This window comes from Arvicanthis niloticus, chromosome 8 (genome assembly GCF_011762505.2).
Source record: "Arvicanthis niloticus isolate mArvNil1 chromosome 8, mArvNil1.pat.X, whole genome shotgun sequence".
NCBI lineage: Eukaryota > Metazoa > Chordata > Mammalia > Rodentia > Muridae > Arvicanthis > Arvicanthis niloticus.
The window spans coordinates 9,704,833-9,723,274 of NC_047665.1; the positions used below are offsets into that span (position 1 = coordinate 9,704,833).

Sequence of the window (18,442 nt, forward strand, 5' to 3'; positions counted from 1 at the left end):
AAACTTTACCTTGTGACCATGGCTCAGAAAGAAGGTTCTGCTCTGTTTAGCCCTGGCCTGGCCTGGCTTGGCCTGGCCTGCCCTGGCCTGGCCTGGCCTGCCCTACCATGACCTCATCAATGGCTGGTTCTCTGCACACTCACTCTATTGCAGACATACTGGCTTTCTACCTGTCTCCAAACAGTCCAAGCTTATATTTAGCCCTGTGCTGTTTTCAGAGTGTGCGTAGTGTGCTTCTCTGCAGTTGTGACTCTGTTATTTGGACACCAGTTCAATGTCACCATTTCCATATTGTTTTCAATGACGGTGTCTACTTTGAGTGTGTGAGCCCCAGGAAAGCAGGTGTCACCAGCACCTGCAGTGCTTGATGTGGAAGACCTGGTCAGTGACTACGTGTCTTAAAGGAAGAGTAGAGTCCCTCTGGGGCGCTTTGCATGACAAATCTGGCTCTGTTAGCACATCTGGATCTGGTAGTTCAGGCTAACTTCATAGGCTCACGCTAACTGTCTGACGCTAGCTTCGCCTGCCACAGTCTTAAGCCCAGGCATGAGGCAAGTTCATTGGCTACTTTCTGCTGATTTCCCTTCATTGGGGATGTTAAGAGCACCTTGCCTGTTGCCTCATTTGTCTTCCTTTAACTTAGGGTAACTTATGAGATATTATCATTCACAGTATTGCACAGGCCAGCAGCTCCCCTGAAAAGGGAAAATACTAACTTCTGAGTCAGAACACCAGAGCTCAATCAAGACACAGCCTCTCAACATGGCTGTCACGTTGCAGTAGTCACTGGAGAGACTTTATGCTATAAAGAGACACAGAATTCCGAGTTCTGCCAGAGCCTGGGCCAAACACTACTCACTGACTCCATCAAAGGAGCTGCAGTCTGTAGCCCAGAGGGAGGTGTGGCCAAATTCAGAGCAAATGGAGAAAAACCCTTCATGTTCATCAGGGTAATCCTATCAGGGCTAAAAGAAACTGAGCAGAACTCCACAGAGATGAAGTATGGGTGTCTAACTTCAGAGCCCTTTTCTAACAAGAGCCAGGGAGCCACCTGGGAAGTAAGCACAGTGGCCAGAGGCTTGGTGCCACTAACCTACCTTCAAGTCACTTCTAAAGCCTATAAAGGAAGCTTGTCAGGTCCCAAAGACTAGCTGCCACACATGAATGACCTTCATCCTGGAGACCAGGTAAACAAACATTCCCTGCCCTACTTCTAGGAAGGAAATAGCATATTGCTGCATGTACCAGGAAACCCAAAGGCCAAATCTTCTAAGCAAATAGTGAACTGAAAAGCTGTATGTATGATCCATTCAAAGAGCCTGGCTCTGCTCTCAGTACTGGGGACGCCCATCTTTCAGTAAAATGTGACTTATTGATCATCATGCCTCCATTGTATGAATTCATGATGAAGGTCACTTGGAGGGGAAACTCAAGTTTTTTCTTACAGGACTCGATTTGTGTTTTGATTTTATCATCGTACAATTCTGGCTGCGTAACATTTGTCGTCTCCCTACTCTTCCCAAAGTAGCTTCTTCTAATGTATGTGTCAGCACAATATGGCTTATTCCTCGAAACTTCCTGCTGAGAATGGGAGAGAACCGGAGGAAACAGGGAGGTCAAGATTTAATGACATCTAAGGAGGCACAGCATCTGGGTGACAGAGGGGTTACTGATGCTGACAGTATCTCTACACACTATGATATGAAGTCTTAAATGATGTCTTAGGCTTTTTAAAAAAATAAGTCAGTGTGTGTGTATGTGTGTGTGTATGTGGTGTATGTTTCTTTCTGTGTGTGTTGGTGTGTATGCGTGTGATGTGTGTGTATGTTGTGTGTGTATGTGGTATATACGGTGGTGATGGTGATGTGTGTGTGGTGTGTATGGTGTGGTGGGTGTTGTGTGTGTGCGTATGGTATGTGTATGTGGGGGTGTGTGTGCTGTGTGTGTGTATGGTGTGTGTATATGGTGTGTGTGCACCTGTATGTGTGCGTGTGTGTGTGTACCTGGTGTATGTGTGGTATGTGTATATGTCGTGTGTGAGTATGGTGTCTATATGTGGTATAGTGTATGTATGTGGTATGTGAGTGTATATGTGGTATGTGTGTGTATGGTGTGTATATGTGTGTATGTGGTGTGTGCACATGCGTGTGTGTGTGTGTGTGTACCTGGTGCAGGTGTGGTATGTATATATGTCATGTGTAAGTATGGTGTCTATATGTGGTGTGGTATATGTATGTGGTATGTGAGTATATATGTGGTGTGTGTGTATGATGTGTATATGTATGTGGTGTATATGTGGTGTGATGTGGTATGTGTGTATGTGTGTGGTGTATGTGATGTGTCTGTGTGTCTCTGTGTGTGTGAGATGAAAGTGAATATGGGTATAGGGGAAGTTAAACTGGTCAACCACCAAAGCTGGATGGTCTTATCTCCCTACCCTACTCCTCCCTCTCCAGGGTCTCCTGAAGTACAGACTGGCCTTGAACTCCTGATCTTCCTGGCCCCATCTGGGATTACAGTTGTGTGTTACTTTGCCAGGTTTATGTGGTGCTGGGGATCAAACCCAGGGCTTGGCACATGCTGGGCTGCTGCCCTAAAGATTGAGCCACAACCCTAACCCCTATTGTCCCCCTCTAGTATAAATATACTTGAAACCTTTCATCCTGAAAGGCACTCTGGGGACTGGCCTCAGCCTTCCATCCTGGGGACCTTCTGGCATGGTGACATCACCCCATCGGCTGTGATTTCACACCTCCAGGCCTTTATACACAGCTCCATCTGTCTGCCATCTCTTTTCTCCCACAATCCAATACTCCTGCTTCGGAAATCTCACAGCCTTGTTTAATAGCCTGAGTACTTAACACATCATATTTTAATTTTACTTTTTGTTTCCTCTGCTGGCCTGTGGCATCCTTGGAGCACTTCTTTATCCTCCCAAAATGTGTCCCCGAACATGTTTTCAGAAAGAACAATTCACGATGACAGCTAACTCACTTATTTATACATTCTCAGTATTGATGTGCCAAGGCACCGCACTAAACTCACTGCATAGCGATGACATTAAACCTTAACCCAGTGTGTACTGTTAATGCTAGTCAAGGTGCCCTCCCGAATAGTCAAGGAGGTTTCAGGAGGTTATTTACCTGTCGCTGTGTGCTACCAGGTGCTAAAGCTGAGGCTGGGTTCAGAATAGAGCTCACCTGTTCTTCCTGGTATGGGTCCGTATGGTTGCAGGAGTGGAGGAGCCTGGGTCCTCAGCTCAATTCTACTAACAAATTGCTGAGTGATTTTAGGGGACACCTCTGCTCCCTAGGCCCTGTCTGCCTGCGAGAGTCTTTGAGAGAACTAGAGGGTCACGTGGTATGAGGGCCCTCCCAGCTTCAACTCCCGAGAGGAGATTTTTCTTCTCGGGTTGGTTTTCTGCCCAGGAGCTGGCTTCCCTGCCTGGGAACCTCCCAGCATCTCATGCTCAGCCTCTTTTCTCGTTAATTGTAGTCTCTCTCAGAGCAAAACCGCCTTTGCAACCTGCTGCCCGGGTCGCTTCTGTTTCCTCCCTCCCTGGCAAGCTCGGATTTTTCTTTAGGTGGGGGTGGAGCCCTGATCAAGAAGGAGGGGAGCCTGCCGCGGCCCGGCTCCTTCCAGCGGCTTCCCTGTTGTTTCTCAGCCCCTTCTCCCTCCCTCTACCCCGACGGAAACTCAGCCTCACACTTTCTAGGGATGTTCCGAGCACAGCCGGAGCCAGCGGTTGCAGCCAGCAGCCGCAGGCTTCTGGGTTGGTCTCTCCCAAGTCCGCCACCCGGAGGTGGGGTGGACGTTTGCAGGAAAGTGGGGGCGGCGCACTCCGTCCTCCCAGTGCAGACTAGGCCCAGCTCGCCCCGCTGGAGCCGGGAACCCTCCTGTGCCGGTCCCCTGCACCCTCTCTCCGACTCCTAGCTGAGCCCCGCCATTGCTCCGCCAGGCCTCGGGGACTGCAGACCCAGGCTGGGGCCGCGGCGGTGACTAGGCCTGGGTCCAGCGCGCCCGCGCCACCGCTCGGGGAGGATCAGGAGTCCCCGATAGGGCAGCCTTCCGCCCCGGGAGCGCTCAGGCCCTGGCGCTGCGCTCCGTGGGTCGCGGCCGGGATGTCGAGTCCCGGCGAGTCCGGGTGCGAGCGCGCAGAGCCCCGGGGGCGGCTCGGACCCGCTGTGCGCCGAGCTTCCCCGGAACCTGGAGCTGTCCCCGGGGCGCTGTGGAAGGGAGCGAGGGAAAGCGCTGGAGAGGCAGAGGCCGGAGCGGCGGCGCGCAGGGCTCCGGGCAGCGCCGGCCCTCGGCCAGGGTCTCCCCGGGCTACTCGGCTGGCGATGCGAAGGGAGCGCGGTTTACGAACCTGTTGGAAGCTGCAGTTCCTCCGCGGCCGACAAGGGCGCCCGGGACCGAGGCTCTAGCGTGCCTCTCCCTCCCGTCCTCCTCACTCCTCCGCTGAGACGCTCCCTCCTGCCGGGCTTAGTGCGAACCACGCGGGGGGCGCAGGGCCCCTCTACTGTCGCCCCGAAAGCTGGCGGAGTTGCAGGGCACACACAGCTCAGAGGCCTCCCCCAAGGGCAGCCGGGCTCCCAGGGAGACCCGAGCTTCCTGAGAAGGGAGGCGGGGGCTGGCTGCTGGGACAACAGCGAGAGGCAGAAGAAAAGGCTGGGAAGGCAAGAGGGAGACGGGGGAGTTCCCTAGACTCATAGCTCTGCCTTGAAGTTTGGGGACACGGGATGGGGGTGTCTGTTGCTAGAACATCCCAACTTGAAAATCTCCTCCCCCGCCCCCACACCGCTCTCTCCATATCTGTGGCCAGTACACCTACCTGTTCAACTGTAGATTTCATTCAGCTCTGTTTTTGGTATCTCGAATATGTCATTAACTGTCCCCCCAGTGGGATCTTTCTGAAGACAGGCTATTTAAGGTCATTCACTAGCAAAAGGCCGAATCTCTTCCCTGGTTCTCAAGGTGCGACATGACACGTTCTGAGTAGACTCATCCCGACCCGTGTCCCTTACCTTTTGGTAGCAACCTTACTACTTAGGTTTAATCCACAAAGTGAAGTGACCTTAGTGTCAGTGATATCTCCCGTGCTGCGGGGTCAGCCTGTAAGTCCCTTTACTAGATGTTTGTTTGGTCGTATACTATATTTATTTATTTCCACCCCAGCTACGGGTCTTGTTAAAGCTGAATCCATATTTTTCTCGGGTCTCTACCACCTAGCACACAATAGCTGTTCACTTGTAACTGTTAAAACCAGGGAACTCCCTTTTCTTCGTGGGACTGCTCATTTGATTTCCATATTTCCCTCGCAGCCTCCAAGGCCCCATTTGGCAGCTTTAACACCAACACTTGTCCTCTGAGTCACCGACTTCCCTTCCAGTGACCTCAATTTCCACCCTGAGTGGCAAAAAACAAAAAAAAACAAAAAAAACAAAAAAAAACAAAAAACCCTAAGTTGCTATTTTCTTTGCTCATCACCCTCATCGTCGTCTCTCACAGGGATGAATCTTTCATTTGGATTTAGCTCAAATGCTCAAATACCACTCTTCAAGGAGGCCATCTCTGACCATGTGTTTAAGCAAAGTGTGTTCAACATATTTGTAGATGATAGCATCACATCACAATACAATTTACTTTACAATTTTCCTTCGCTGTACAGGCGATCGAATTTCAGTTCTTCAGTAGTTATGACTGTCTGGAATAAATTGACAGCCATCTCTTGTTATCCATGGGGGACTGGTTCTAGGAACTTGATACAAAACCCTGAAGATGCTCAGATTTCTCCCTTAAAAATGCATTGACTTTGCATAAGGCCTGCCCCGTCTTCCCTTATGCTTTCTTTTGGAGGCAGGGTCTCATGTAGCACAGCTGGTCTCTCCTCCTGCCTCCACCTTCTAAGTGTTGGGATGGCAGGTATGTGCCACCGTGCCCGGCCTTCTTCTATGCCTCCAGCCGTCTTTAGAGGACTGCGGTGTGATCAGCTGTGAGCATTCTGAGCAGAATTTCTCTTAATCTGCACACCACAGACTCATCTTCGGGGAGGCCGGGGCTGCTGTGTGGGTGACTGTGAAGTCATTTCAAAAGTCACCAGAGAAGGCTCAAGAAGAGGGGCACATAGAGCTCCTCAGGAGGGAAAACATAGCCTCGAGAGGCACTTAGGCCACTTTGTCAGGCAATAATGGGACATACCACAGGCTAGGCAACTCATCATGAACAGGGTCACAGTTTGTGTGGCTGGAAAGTCCAACACAGAGGAGTCGGCAAAGGCATTTTGACTATGTTATTGAGAGAAAGAATGAAAGAGGAAAGGAGGGGGAGGGAGAAGGAAGGAGAGAGAAGGAAAGAGAGACAGGGAAAAAGAGAGAAACTTCTAATGTCAAGCTCTTTTACAGTGGACATTTATCCCTTATGAGTTATAGAGCCAACCTGAGCTCATGCCTTCCATAAGATATTGCCTACTTCAGTGTCTTAAGAACTGCTTCTAAGACATGAACTTTGAGAGACGTGGTCAGTCATGGAGAACTCACAGGTATGTGACTGAGTCACGGCTTCAAGATGGCCCTTTCCTATCCTGGGCAATAAAATTAGACTAACAAAGGCCTTCCCCTCCCCACCCAGGCCAGTTCTCACTAACACTCTCACTTGGGTACAGTATGTGACAGCCTTATCCAGTGGGTATTATTCTGCCCATTTTATATCTCTAACGATCGAGGGCAACAGAAACAGATTGACTTGACCAAATCTAACAGCTTGTAAACCGTGATACTATACCATGATGCATGCTAGGATCTAGAGCTAGGGCACAACTCTTTGCATCTAGGAGTTCATATCACTACGAGACACAGACTAAATAAACAGTATACTGTAGCCCAAGAGTTACTTTCAACGGGGAGAGGGGTGAGCAGCATAAACGGACAGACACTCAAATCAGGATACCATGGAACTTGAATACCAATTGCAAATGGTGGAGCACTATCCAGATATGAAATACTATGGTAAGAGTTTTATATGCTGTGTCTTAGCTAGTAATCATTCTGGCTTATCCTTCCCTGTTTTACAAAGCAAACTGAAGTCACGAAGCTGGTGGACTGCAGGATGAGGCTTAACCTGTATTTATTTGGCTCAAAGCTTGAGACCTTAATTCTGACCCACTGAATCTGAATTTCTGGTGATCAGGAATGGCTCAAGGTCTGCACTGGGCGATTAGACCCTATAAAGCCTGTGCATGGGGTGTCTGGATGCCTTTGCTCCTGCTGGGAAACCGTCCTGTAGGAAGGGCTGCCACACAGTGGAAGGGATGCAAAGTAATGCTAAAGGTTACAGAGGCTCAAATTGAACTTTTAAGAACAAGCAGACAAAAAGAGAGTGCTTCAGATAGAGACCACATATCCTAGGGCCTTGAGATGTAAGAATGGAGGTATCATTATATGTTTGTGGGCACAGAGTTATATGTTTCATGTTGCTTGCTCATGAAGAGGCTGTAGGATGGGACGTCACCCTGAAACAGGCTTGGACTCAGATATCATGATTTCATGTCCCAAGCAGCGAGTTCCATTGATGGGTGAGGACTCCACGTTTAACAAGGGCCTGTGATAGCCTCGGTTAACCCACAGGAACTGCGTTGTCCTCTCCAATTTTCAAAGAGCTTTCCAGAGGTGCCACACATCACTCTGCAGTGATACAGATCTGAACCTCCATGAGGGTGCCATGCGTGCCTGTGGTTCTGAATGGTCAGCAAAAGTTGGGAGCAGACCCGGACCTGTGCAGGTGCCCAGTAAGCATTGGCCGAGAATGAAGAACTACAGGCAAGGAATCTAGTCTAGAGGCAACTGCTTCAAGTGGCAGATAAATGGGAAAGAACACACAGGTCTTTAGAATATATGCTTTAGAAAGCAAGAAGCTACTGCTTCCTACCTCCAAGCCACTGGGGGGAGGTTAGGATTCAGCTTTCCAAAATGGCTTCTGAACATCATGGGCACCAGGCTCCCAGTACCCAACCAGGCCTGGGCTTCTCTGCTGTGTTATATCCTTTGGCTCCTGGATTTTAGTATTGGTGGTGTTCTCTGCTGTGTGGCAATCGCATCATATGTCATCCTTGGAGTTTATGTTCTGAGACGGTGACTGCTGTGCTAATGGCACTCTTGGCTCAGGTTCAGAGATCTGCCTTCTCTCCCTCCACCCCTCTGGGAAGTGTTCTGCGCTTTGGGAATGGCTGACTTGCAAGGCTGGCTGGGCTCAGTTCTGTTCACTCTGCAGCAGAGCTGCTGTTCAGTGTCTTGCCTTGCATGTCTCTCATTCTCAGTGTGGGGTCATAGAGGAAGATCGTCCCTCAGTGTGCAGACGGTGGTAAGATGTCTCCTACGAGAAGGCAGACCTGCCCGCATTCTCTGAGGTGGTTTCTCCTCACCCCCGATACATAGTACAATTACCGTTCATTTTATTTCTGATGACAGTTTCTGCTCTTTGAAATGTCTGGTCACTTATTCATCATCTCTTCCTTTCACCGAATCCCATCTCCACGGGAACCGAGTCTGCTGTGCTACCCCTGGACTTGTTCTTTCAGTCTGCTTTATGTTGCTATGGTTCCCTTGACTGGGGAATTCATAAACGTGTAGAAATTGATTTTCTGAATTCTGGAGGCTGGCGAGTCTGAGATCAGTGAAGCTAGCACACGTAGGGACAAACACCATGTCCCCATAGGAGGAACTAAGACTATGAACTTATCCCACGAGCCCTGGCCTAGCCAGTGTGAATCCATCCAGAACACTGCCCTGCTGCAAGGTACCACTTCCCAGTACTGCTGCACTGGAGTTTCAGGGGACACCTGTAGCTAGCAGCCACTGTAGTACTGGGTCAGGTAGGACGAGCCCTGCCCTTGGCAACTTCCCATTAGGTCGTCACCATCAGAGCAATGCACGGCACCTCAGAAAGTCCAGCACGGGACATACCAGTCCTAAGTGACAGACTTTTCACCTTTATCCATTTCACTCTTGACATGTTTTTTTTTAACAAGTATTTTATATTTTATTCATGTATATGTGGTTGTGTGGGCAATATGTGTATGGGTGCTGGAGGCTAGAGGTAGGTATCAGAGCCTCTGGGGTTACATGCAGTCATGAGCTGCCCCATGTGGGTTCTGGGAGCTGAATTCAGGCCCTCTGGAAGAGCAGCAAGTGCTTCTAATGACTGAGCCACCTTTCTGGCCTTTACTGTTGCCATTGTTGTATTGACTCAACAGATACTCATTTTTGAGAAAGAAACACAGAAATGTAATTCTTTAACATGTATAGTATATCTCATTTAAATTCTGAAATGGGAATTTGAAGGCAGAACTTTCAGGCTTAGTTCACAGATGAAGAAGCAGACTCAGGAACCAATATGGTGACTATTCATTCGGATTGCATAAAGATAGCTGGTGATGCTTGTGCAAATCCAGGTCAGAATGCCATATGCAATTGTGACATGCAATTTAGCGAAGAATTAAATACTGCCTCGAGGAGCCTTGACTTGTGTTCTAGGTAGGTCTTACCTCTCACTGACTTCTGACGTTGGGTAAGCCACATGAAGCTAAGTTTCCTTATATGCCTAGCAAGAGTAATATAGACTTTATTTCTTAGGATTATTTGTGGAGAAGGACAAATGGTAACATGCCTGTGAAGTGCTCACATAGGAAGAGACTGGTAACATTCACTTCGCTATTTCAAGACCTTGGAGGAGAGACACAATGCGGTAAGATGTGTATTTGATGAGTTAATCAGTGTAGTGCTTTATGGTTGTATGTCAATGTCTTCAAAGCAGGACCTTGGGCAATGATTCTTTTCTGAGGGAAAGAACAAGCACATCTGAGCTTGTGTGATGATCAGCCTTGGTTGTCAAGTCGACTACATCAGGAATCATCTAGAACCCAGGATGCTGGGCACTCCTTCGAGGGATTTTTCTTAATCAGATGATTTGAAGCAGGAACACCCACCCTAAGTCTGGGCCTCACCTTCTGATGGCAATCCAGATAGAAGGATATGGAAGACAGAAGCTATGCTTTCTATCTGCTTGCCTTCACTCTAGTCTGTAGTTCACCTATCCTGTGGCTGCAGCCAGTATTAAATCCAACCTTTTCAGGATTCCCAAAGTAGACTGATGGCCAGGAATTCCAGCACTAGGTTGGGACTGCTAATATGATCTGGTTTCAAGGACTGAACAACTACCAGATTCTTGGCCTTTTAGACATGAGACAGCCATTCTTAGACTACCTGAATCACACTTCATAAGCAGGTCTAGTAAATAGCATATATATATATATATATATATATAAAATTTATTCTGTCAGTTTCTTGTATAGAAGAAAGTAACAGGCCCAGGGCGAAGGGACTTGGTCAAGGGCAGAACTTGACTTCAAGCCTCAACACATCTGACTCTGAAGCTTTAGAAAAATGTGCATTGTCAAAGTACTTGGTCCCCTCCCCTGGGCTCTGACATTACAACTAATCCCCTCTCTGTTGTGTCTGCTGCAAGGGGAGAGAGAAATCCACAGATAATCTCTAACCCTCATTTGAGCCAATAATCACACCCATTTATCTCCCCATAAAGCTGCTTAGTGCAAGGTGGACAAGAGGCCCAGCCAGCAGGGCTTGCAGCTTCTCTCAGCTCTGGCTGCCTACAAGCAGGGCATCTCTAATGACTCTTGGGAGGTTGAGCCCACAGTGAGGACAGCAGCCAGCCACCCTGACTCATCGTCCAGGACGGTGTCTCCAGAGCTGGGAACAGCATTCCTCAATGCCCTCTGGGGAGCAGAGACACAAGAGCTGTGGAATGTTTCCTGAGATGCAGAGCTCTCTGAGCCTCAGTTTCCCTATCTGTAAAATAGAAACAAGTGCCTATGTGATGCAGAGCCCTTGAAACCCCCTGAGATGTTGTGTGCAGGGCTGTGGTCCTGAGCTGTTTCTGTCTCCCTGCCAGCTGTTCACAGCAGCCTGTGGGAAGTTTAGATACTGAGCACTCTCAGGCAAAGTGTGGGGCCAGCCTACTCTCAAAAGGCACATTCGTGGATTTTGAGACAAGTTCATCTGGCTTGATGTTAAAGAGAGAAGAGAAGGATTTTTTTTTTTTTTTTTTTTTTTTTTTTTTTTTTTTTTTTTTTTTGCAGGTGATACCCCACCTACTGCTGCCATGAGAAACAGAGCAGAGTGCCCTCTGAGCACCTCCTGAGTGGGGTGATCCCCAGAGGCTCATCTGGATCTGCTGGCTTTGAGGACGCTTAAACTGTTTTCATCATGTCTGCAAAGCTCTACAAATAAGAGTTTTAATAGATATAAAATAGAGGTGGTGGGTGCACTCCTTTCATCCCAGGACCTGGGAGGCAGAAGCAGGTGGATCTCTAAGTTCAAGGCCAACCTGGTCTATATAGTGAGTTTCAGGACAGCCAGAACTACCTACATAGTGAGACCTTATCTCAAACCAAAACCAAATCAAATCAAAGTGAACGGGAAGAGGCAACTGGCTGACTACATTATTTCATTATCTCAGTAATATGTACACGTGCATTCTGTGTTTTTCTTTTAAGGGTTTCACTGGTGGGAGACTGGGTCCCGGCTTGCCCTGAAGTCAGCAATCCTTATACCTCAGCTTCCTGGGTGCTTGGATTACAAGCATGAACTAGCATGACTGTGTTCAACAAAGATTCATTTGACCCCTACTGTGTGCCAGTTCCTACTATGCGCCATGTATAATTCCAGATACTTAAAAATTGATTATCCAACAAAATAGGGCGAAGGGCTCCGTATTCAATGGTGTTCACTGTCCCCTGGGATGGAGGGGAGACAATAAACATGTCACTGTGTGAGGTGTTTCTTTACAGTAACTGTTATGGGAAAACGGAAATTGAGGGGGTCCAGCTGAACTGAGGGTGTGTACTTGCTTGCTTAAGGGTCAGTGAAGACCTCACATACAGGGTGGTTGTTGTACAGAAACTTCAGGGAGTGTCACGCTGGCAGAGAGCAGAGACTGCAGAAGGCATGGGGCAGCCGCTCGCCTTATCTGAGTGACTGTGAAGAGGCAGTTGGGTGGAGTGGTGTGAAGGAGGGGAAGGTGACTGAGCGGAGGCCAGAGGACTCATCATGAGAGGCTTCAATAGCAGGGTGAGGACACAGGGTCTGGCAGGCGTAAAACAAACACTGGATGATGAAAGGCAGGAAGAGAGGAAGGTGGAGAGGGCTAGCTAGTTGGAGCCAGTTTGTGTAGACCCAGAGCATCTGTCTAACGGGTCATGAAGGTGCTGTCAGGACCTGACTGTGTGCCAGACTCATGGGAGTCTAGCTTGAATTCGGAGTTCCCCAGAGGGAGAGATACTGTCTCGAAAGAGCAAGGTGGCCAATGCCCAAGGAATGATACTCACAGTTGTCTTCTGATTTCCTCAGTCATGTGCTCACACATGTGCCTGTACCTCACATAAATGTGCTTTTGTACAAACAAAATAGACACACACATACATACACAAAGATACACACACACAGACACTCAGGGACACTGGCATAGACACATACACACGTAGGCACACACACATATGTACACAAAGACACACACACAGACACTGGCATAGACACACACAGGCACAGACACACACATATACACAGACACATAGACACACACATACATACACAAAGACACACACAGACACACACAGGCACAGACACACAGATACATACACACATACACACATATATATATATACACAACACACACACACATAGACACACACAGGGATACTGACATACACACACATATGTACACAAAGACACACACACATAGACACACACAGAGACACTAGCATAGACAGACACACACACACATACACAGACACATAGACACACACATACATACACAAAGACACACACACACATAGACACACACAGGGATACTGACATACATACACAGGCATACACACATATGTACACAAAGACACACACACATAGACACACACAGAGACACTAGCGTAGATGTTGGGAGCCAACTTTTAGCAGAAAGCGGCTAGATTATCTTTGCAGCCATCTGGAACCATATACCCTGATAAGAGATTTGGTTTTCAATAGCCTACAACAGCTGAAGCACACTCTGATATCCCACATATTTTGTGTTGCTGTTTATTGCCCCCAGCTGCAAGGCGCATGTGGTAGCCATGCCTGCAAGGCATGCTATCCAAGCCATGTATGCGTGTAAGGCGCACGTGCTATCCAAGCCTGCAAGGCACACAGTGCATGTGCTATCCACGCTATAGACGCCTGTAAGGCTTATGTCATATCAACACCTACAAGGCACGTGGATACCAGGCATGTGGCAAAAGCATATAAATACCTCAGAATTCCCTTTAATAAAAGAGACTAGAGACTTGAGACTTGATCAAACCTCTGTCTTGTCTCCATTCTTTGTGTCTCCTGCCCCAAGAGCCCCACTCTCTCTCTTGACCAGAGCACTTAGCCCCCAAAGCATTGAGGCACAGTGCAGGTTCACAACATTGTGGCACCCAACGTGGGGCTCGAATAAGCGGGATACAGTGGAAGACACCCTGTGCTGGAGAACCAGTAGACTGACAGAGCCTCAATGTTTGAACTCCAGTAAGCGGGATACAGTGGAAGACACCCTGCGCTGGAGAACCAGTGGACTGACAGAACCTCTGTCTTGTCTCCATTCTTCACGTCTCTTCCCCTGCAGCCCCACTCTCTCTCTTGATCAGAGCATTTAGCCCCAAAGCGTTGAGGCAGAGCAGGCCCCAACATTTTGGCCCCCAAGAGTACGGGTCACAACACATAGACACACACAGGCACACACACACACACATATACACAGACACATAGACACACACATACATACACAAAGACACACACACATAGACACACACACAGACACTGGAATAGACACACACACAGGCACACATACACACATATACACACATACATACACATACTCAAAGATACACATACATAGACACACACAGACACACACACACACATTGTGAAAGCTTATGTCTACAAAAATCTTAGACACAGATGTTTACTGTGTCTTTAAACATTAGCTTTGCAAAACCTGCAAGCAGCCAGAGATGCCCTTCAGTTGGTGAATAGACAAACACGGGACAGAAGATAATGGAGCATTTTCAGTGTTCCAAGGAAAAGCACTATCAAGACTTGAATAGGCACAGAGAGAATTTAAATGCTTGTGACTGAGTGGAAGAAGGCGGGCCACCACACAGGCTACTTAGCACATCTCTCCAACTCTATAGCGTTCTAGAGGAGTCAAAAGTATGGAGACAGGCAAAATAGCTCAATGGGTTTTGTGAAGCGTTTCAAACAGCACCTCAGTGACGGGTACATGTCACTGAATATTCCCAGGCCCACCCTGGGAATTGTCTCTACATGAGAACTCAAAGAAAACTATGGACTTTACATGGTTATTATGTGTCACTGTAGTCTGTCAGATGTAACTAACATGTTACTCCTGTTGGTGACTGTGCACGCACTCTGGGGGAGGGGAGGTGAAGGGAAACCCAGATTCCTCCTGCTGAGTTCTGCTGTGAACACAAAACCGCTCTAGAGGAAAGGCTATTTTGGGAAAGCTGGTAAACACACACCAGTAAACCATCTCTGGGATGGGCAACATGTCCTCCATCCAGGAGGCGAGTGGAACTTACAGGCTAGAGTCTAGCTTTTAAATGTCCAATTTCTCTTTTCCTAAGTGTATTGTGTTTCTCATATGGGTTGAGTCTCCAGGGGGTTAACTCATTTGTTTAGGCTAACCAGTGTGTCACATCCTCTGGACCACAAAGGTTGCATGTACTGGCTAGTTTTGTGTGTCAACTTGACACAAGCTGAGAGTAATCTCAGAGAAAGGAGCCTCCCTTGAGGAAATGCCTCCATGAGATTCAGCTGTAAGGTATTTTCTCAACTAGTGATCAAGGGGGAGGGACCATTGTGGGTGGTGCCATCCCTGGGCTGGTGGTCCTGGGTTCTATAAGAAATCAGGCTGAACAAACCAAGGGAAGCAAGCCAGTAAGCAGCACCCCTTCAGGGCCTCTGCATCAGCTCCTGCCTCCAAGTTCCTGCCTGTGAGTTCCAGTCCTGACTTCCTTTGGTGATGAACAGCAATGTGGAAGTGAATAAACCCTTTCCTCCCCATCTTGCTTCTTGGTCATGATGTTTTGTGCAGGAATAGAAACCCTGACTAAGACTTTGTATGAAGATCAGTTAGTGACACAAAGTTCAAGACACCCAACTAGAACCAAACAGCTTCAGTGATGGACCTTGCATTGAGCTGTTGGGGTATGAATGGGTAACCCATGGAGGTACTGAAAAATGTCTACTGGTCAAGCAAAGGGCCAGCCTTGTGATGAAGCCTCGAGATGAGTACACTGTCGCAGAAGGAAGAGACTCACCCAAAGAGAAGGGAACAGAGTTCTCCCACAAATCACCTGATGTCTGGATCAAGCCTTACCTGAAGCCAGGTCTGCTACCATCCTTTTCTGTCTTACCAGACAACACATTCCTTTTATTGCTCAAACCAATTTAAATAGATTTTTCTTATATTTTCAATGCAGAGAATTCTAGCTGATATATAGTGGATTTCAAGCTTCCAAAGCTTGATAAGTATGTGTGTGAGAGAGAGAAAAAGGTTAGATTTTGTTTCCTGTGTGACTTCCTGCTTCAAGGCCCATTCCAAAGATTTTCATGAGCATGGCATTGACACTTGCTGGAGACCAATATACATAAATGTCTGCATCGCTATCTGGTATTTGGGGTTGGGTTTGGGTTCCTCTAAGAAGGAGACTGGCACATATGGAACGAAGCATGCATATGCAATGAGAGTTCACACCCAAGCATCTGTCTGGGATACTCATGCATAACCAAGAATCCAGACTTGGGTGCATTCAGAGATGCATATGCAAGCACCCACAAGGAGGGCAGAGGCACGCTAAGGTCAGCACAGGGCACTGGGATGAACAATAATGCCGCACCAAGGGCGTGGTACAGCTGTAAAAGTGTGGTAGGGCAGAACATGATGAGACTCTTGGCTGTCTGAGATCTTCCTGAGTGGGTGCAAAGAAGGGACATGCATTTATGATGTGTAGGCTCTGGGTGAAGGTGGTACTGAGAGGTTAGGGCATGGGTAATCCTCTTCTCTTGATGCTAAGGAAAAAGAGGAGTAACAGACAGAGCCTTGGACCCAAAAGATGCAGCAGTATGGTCCAGGTACACAGTGGTTGCTGGTTTCTTTACATTTATGTCCATTATGCTGGGCCTTGGGATGGGGATGCCCAGACAGATGTTTGAATATTTGAGTGTGTCTGTGAAGGAGTTTCTGGAAGAGCTTAGCCTTGGAATTATGGAGCCTGTAATGTACATGGCCCTCCCAGTGTGAGCGGGCATCACAAAGTTCACTGAGGGCCCCAGCAGAATAAGGGGGTTGAAGAAGGGCACATTCTCTGTGCTGGCCAAGGCCTGACGTCTTCTCTCCAGCCTGGACCTTAGGTTCACAGACTTTTAGATGCAGACTGGATCTTTTTTGTCAGCTTTTGGGCTCTCATGCTTTCAAACCACACTGCTGGTTTTCCTAGGTTTCCAGCTTGCTAACAGTAGCTGACTGTGGGGTTTCTCAGCCTCCAGAATGGTGTGAGCCAATTCCTTATAATAAATCTTTTCATATATACATTGCTGAGAAACAGGGCCTGTATATGTATATACACTTTCATATATATATATACACACACGTATATATATACATATACACACATATATATGTGAATATATACACAGATGTGCACATACACACATATACATACAGAGACATACAAACATACAGATAAGAGCTTTTCTGCAGAAGCTTGGTAGAATTTTCTATAAATAACCAGGGACTAGGAAAAGAATTCTACTCAATGTGAATTATTCAAATAGGAGTAAAAAGTTTGACGTGCAGGCAAGTTAGAAGATTTAACTTGGACTGTCAAGAGTTTGAAATGAGATAAAATTAAATGTCTTACATTTAGCAAAAACGTGGGACATGGATTAAAAAGTGAAATAATGTCTGATTTTAAGGATAAATAAGAATTATTGGAAGAGGGATATAGGGATATATAAATACCTCCTGCCAATAAATACCTGATGGCCAACAAGCTGAGGCAGGGTTAGAAGAAGGTGGGACATCTGGGAGAAAAAGAGAAAGAGAGAGAGAGAAACTCTGGGAAAGAGTCAGGTGTGGAGGATTCCACCGAGATGTAGCCCCATGGCAGACATAGACTAGTGTAAACAGGTTAGTTGAGTTATAAGCTAGCTGGGGAGAAAGCCTAGCTAGAAGGCCTAGGCACTTATTCATAAACAAACAAACAAACAAATAAGCTTCTGTGAATTTATTTGGAAACCCCAGTGGACATAAAAGGCCAACCAGTTACAAGGGGGTGCCAGGGAGATGGCTCAGTGGTTAAGAACCTGGTGCTCCTACAGAGGACTTGGGCTCGATTCCCTTGGTGGCCCACAACTGCCTGTAATTCCAGTTCCCAGGGCTCTGATGTCCTCTCTTTGTCTTCATGGACACCAGACATGCCTATGGTATACATACATACATGTAGGGAAAACACTCACATACACAAACTAGAGAGAAACCATTCTAAAAGAGAATTTTTTTGAAGATGTAATTTTTTTCCCAGTAAATTTGTTGGATAAGTTATTATTGTTGCCATCTCTTCTCAGTTGATGTTTGAAGTATGCCTAATCAGAAGACCGTTTCCGCACTAAGTTTTCCTGGTCTCGAACATTTTCCTCTATGGAATCGATCTCCTTAGTCTTCCACGATCAGAGTGGTTTCTGCTCCAGTGCTTTTCCACCCACGAGCCTGTGCATCAGGTAGCTTCAGGATATGCCTCTCCAAAGAGTCTGTGCCTTGAGAAAACCATCACTGCCTTCACTCACAAACATGTGGTCTGGGTGGAGCTGGCAGAAAAGCTGGTCTCTGCCGTATATGACGAGGCTTGACCGGAAAACCCACAAGGCCGCTCGCTCGCAGGGAGGGCACGCTCCTGCTCACGGTTAGTGGAGTTTGTTTGGGGCTGAGAACAGAGGGTGCCCCTACCCTGCCTGCTTAGACTTCTCTGTGGGAAGGTCTCCACAGCTTCTTCTTCTGGTCTGAATCTCACGAATAAGCGTCTTCAGAGGACCAGGCTGGAACTACAGACCGTGTATAATTTAGCCTTAAGAGCCCAAACTAACTCTTGCCATACGGACTGACTAATCACTACATTTGAACTAAAAGAGAGATGTTCCTGTTTGCTGTGATAAACATCATGACCAAAAGCCTGGCGGGGCGGGAAGGATGTATGACAGTTTACACCTTACAGTTCATCGTGAAGAGAAGGCAAGGCAGGAACGCGACGGCATGAACTTAACGAACCACAGTGGAG

General features: G+C 47.5%; 1 protein-coding gene across 2 annotated transcripts in view; it reads right to left on the reverse strand.

Annotated features, from left to right (window-relative positions):
* Cplx2 (complexin 2) overlaps positions 1 to 4,664 on the reverse strand; it is a 69,779-nt gene extending 65,115 nt beyond the window's left edge. The window contains exon 1 of one of the 2 annotated variants that reach the window (XM_034510319.2): positions 4,367 to 4,664. The gene's annotated coding sequence lies outside the window, so the exon portion shown is untranslated. The remainder of the gene's footprint in view (positions 1 to 4,366) is intronic. The other variant, XM_034510317.2, reaches the window with a different exon arrangement.
* Between the last annotated feature and the right edge of the window lie 13,778 nt (positions 4,665 to 18,442).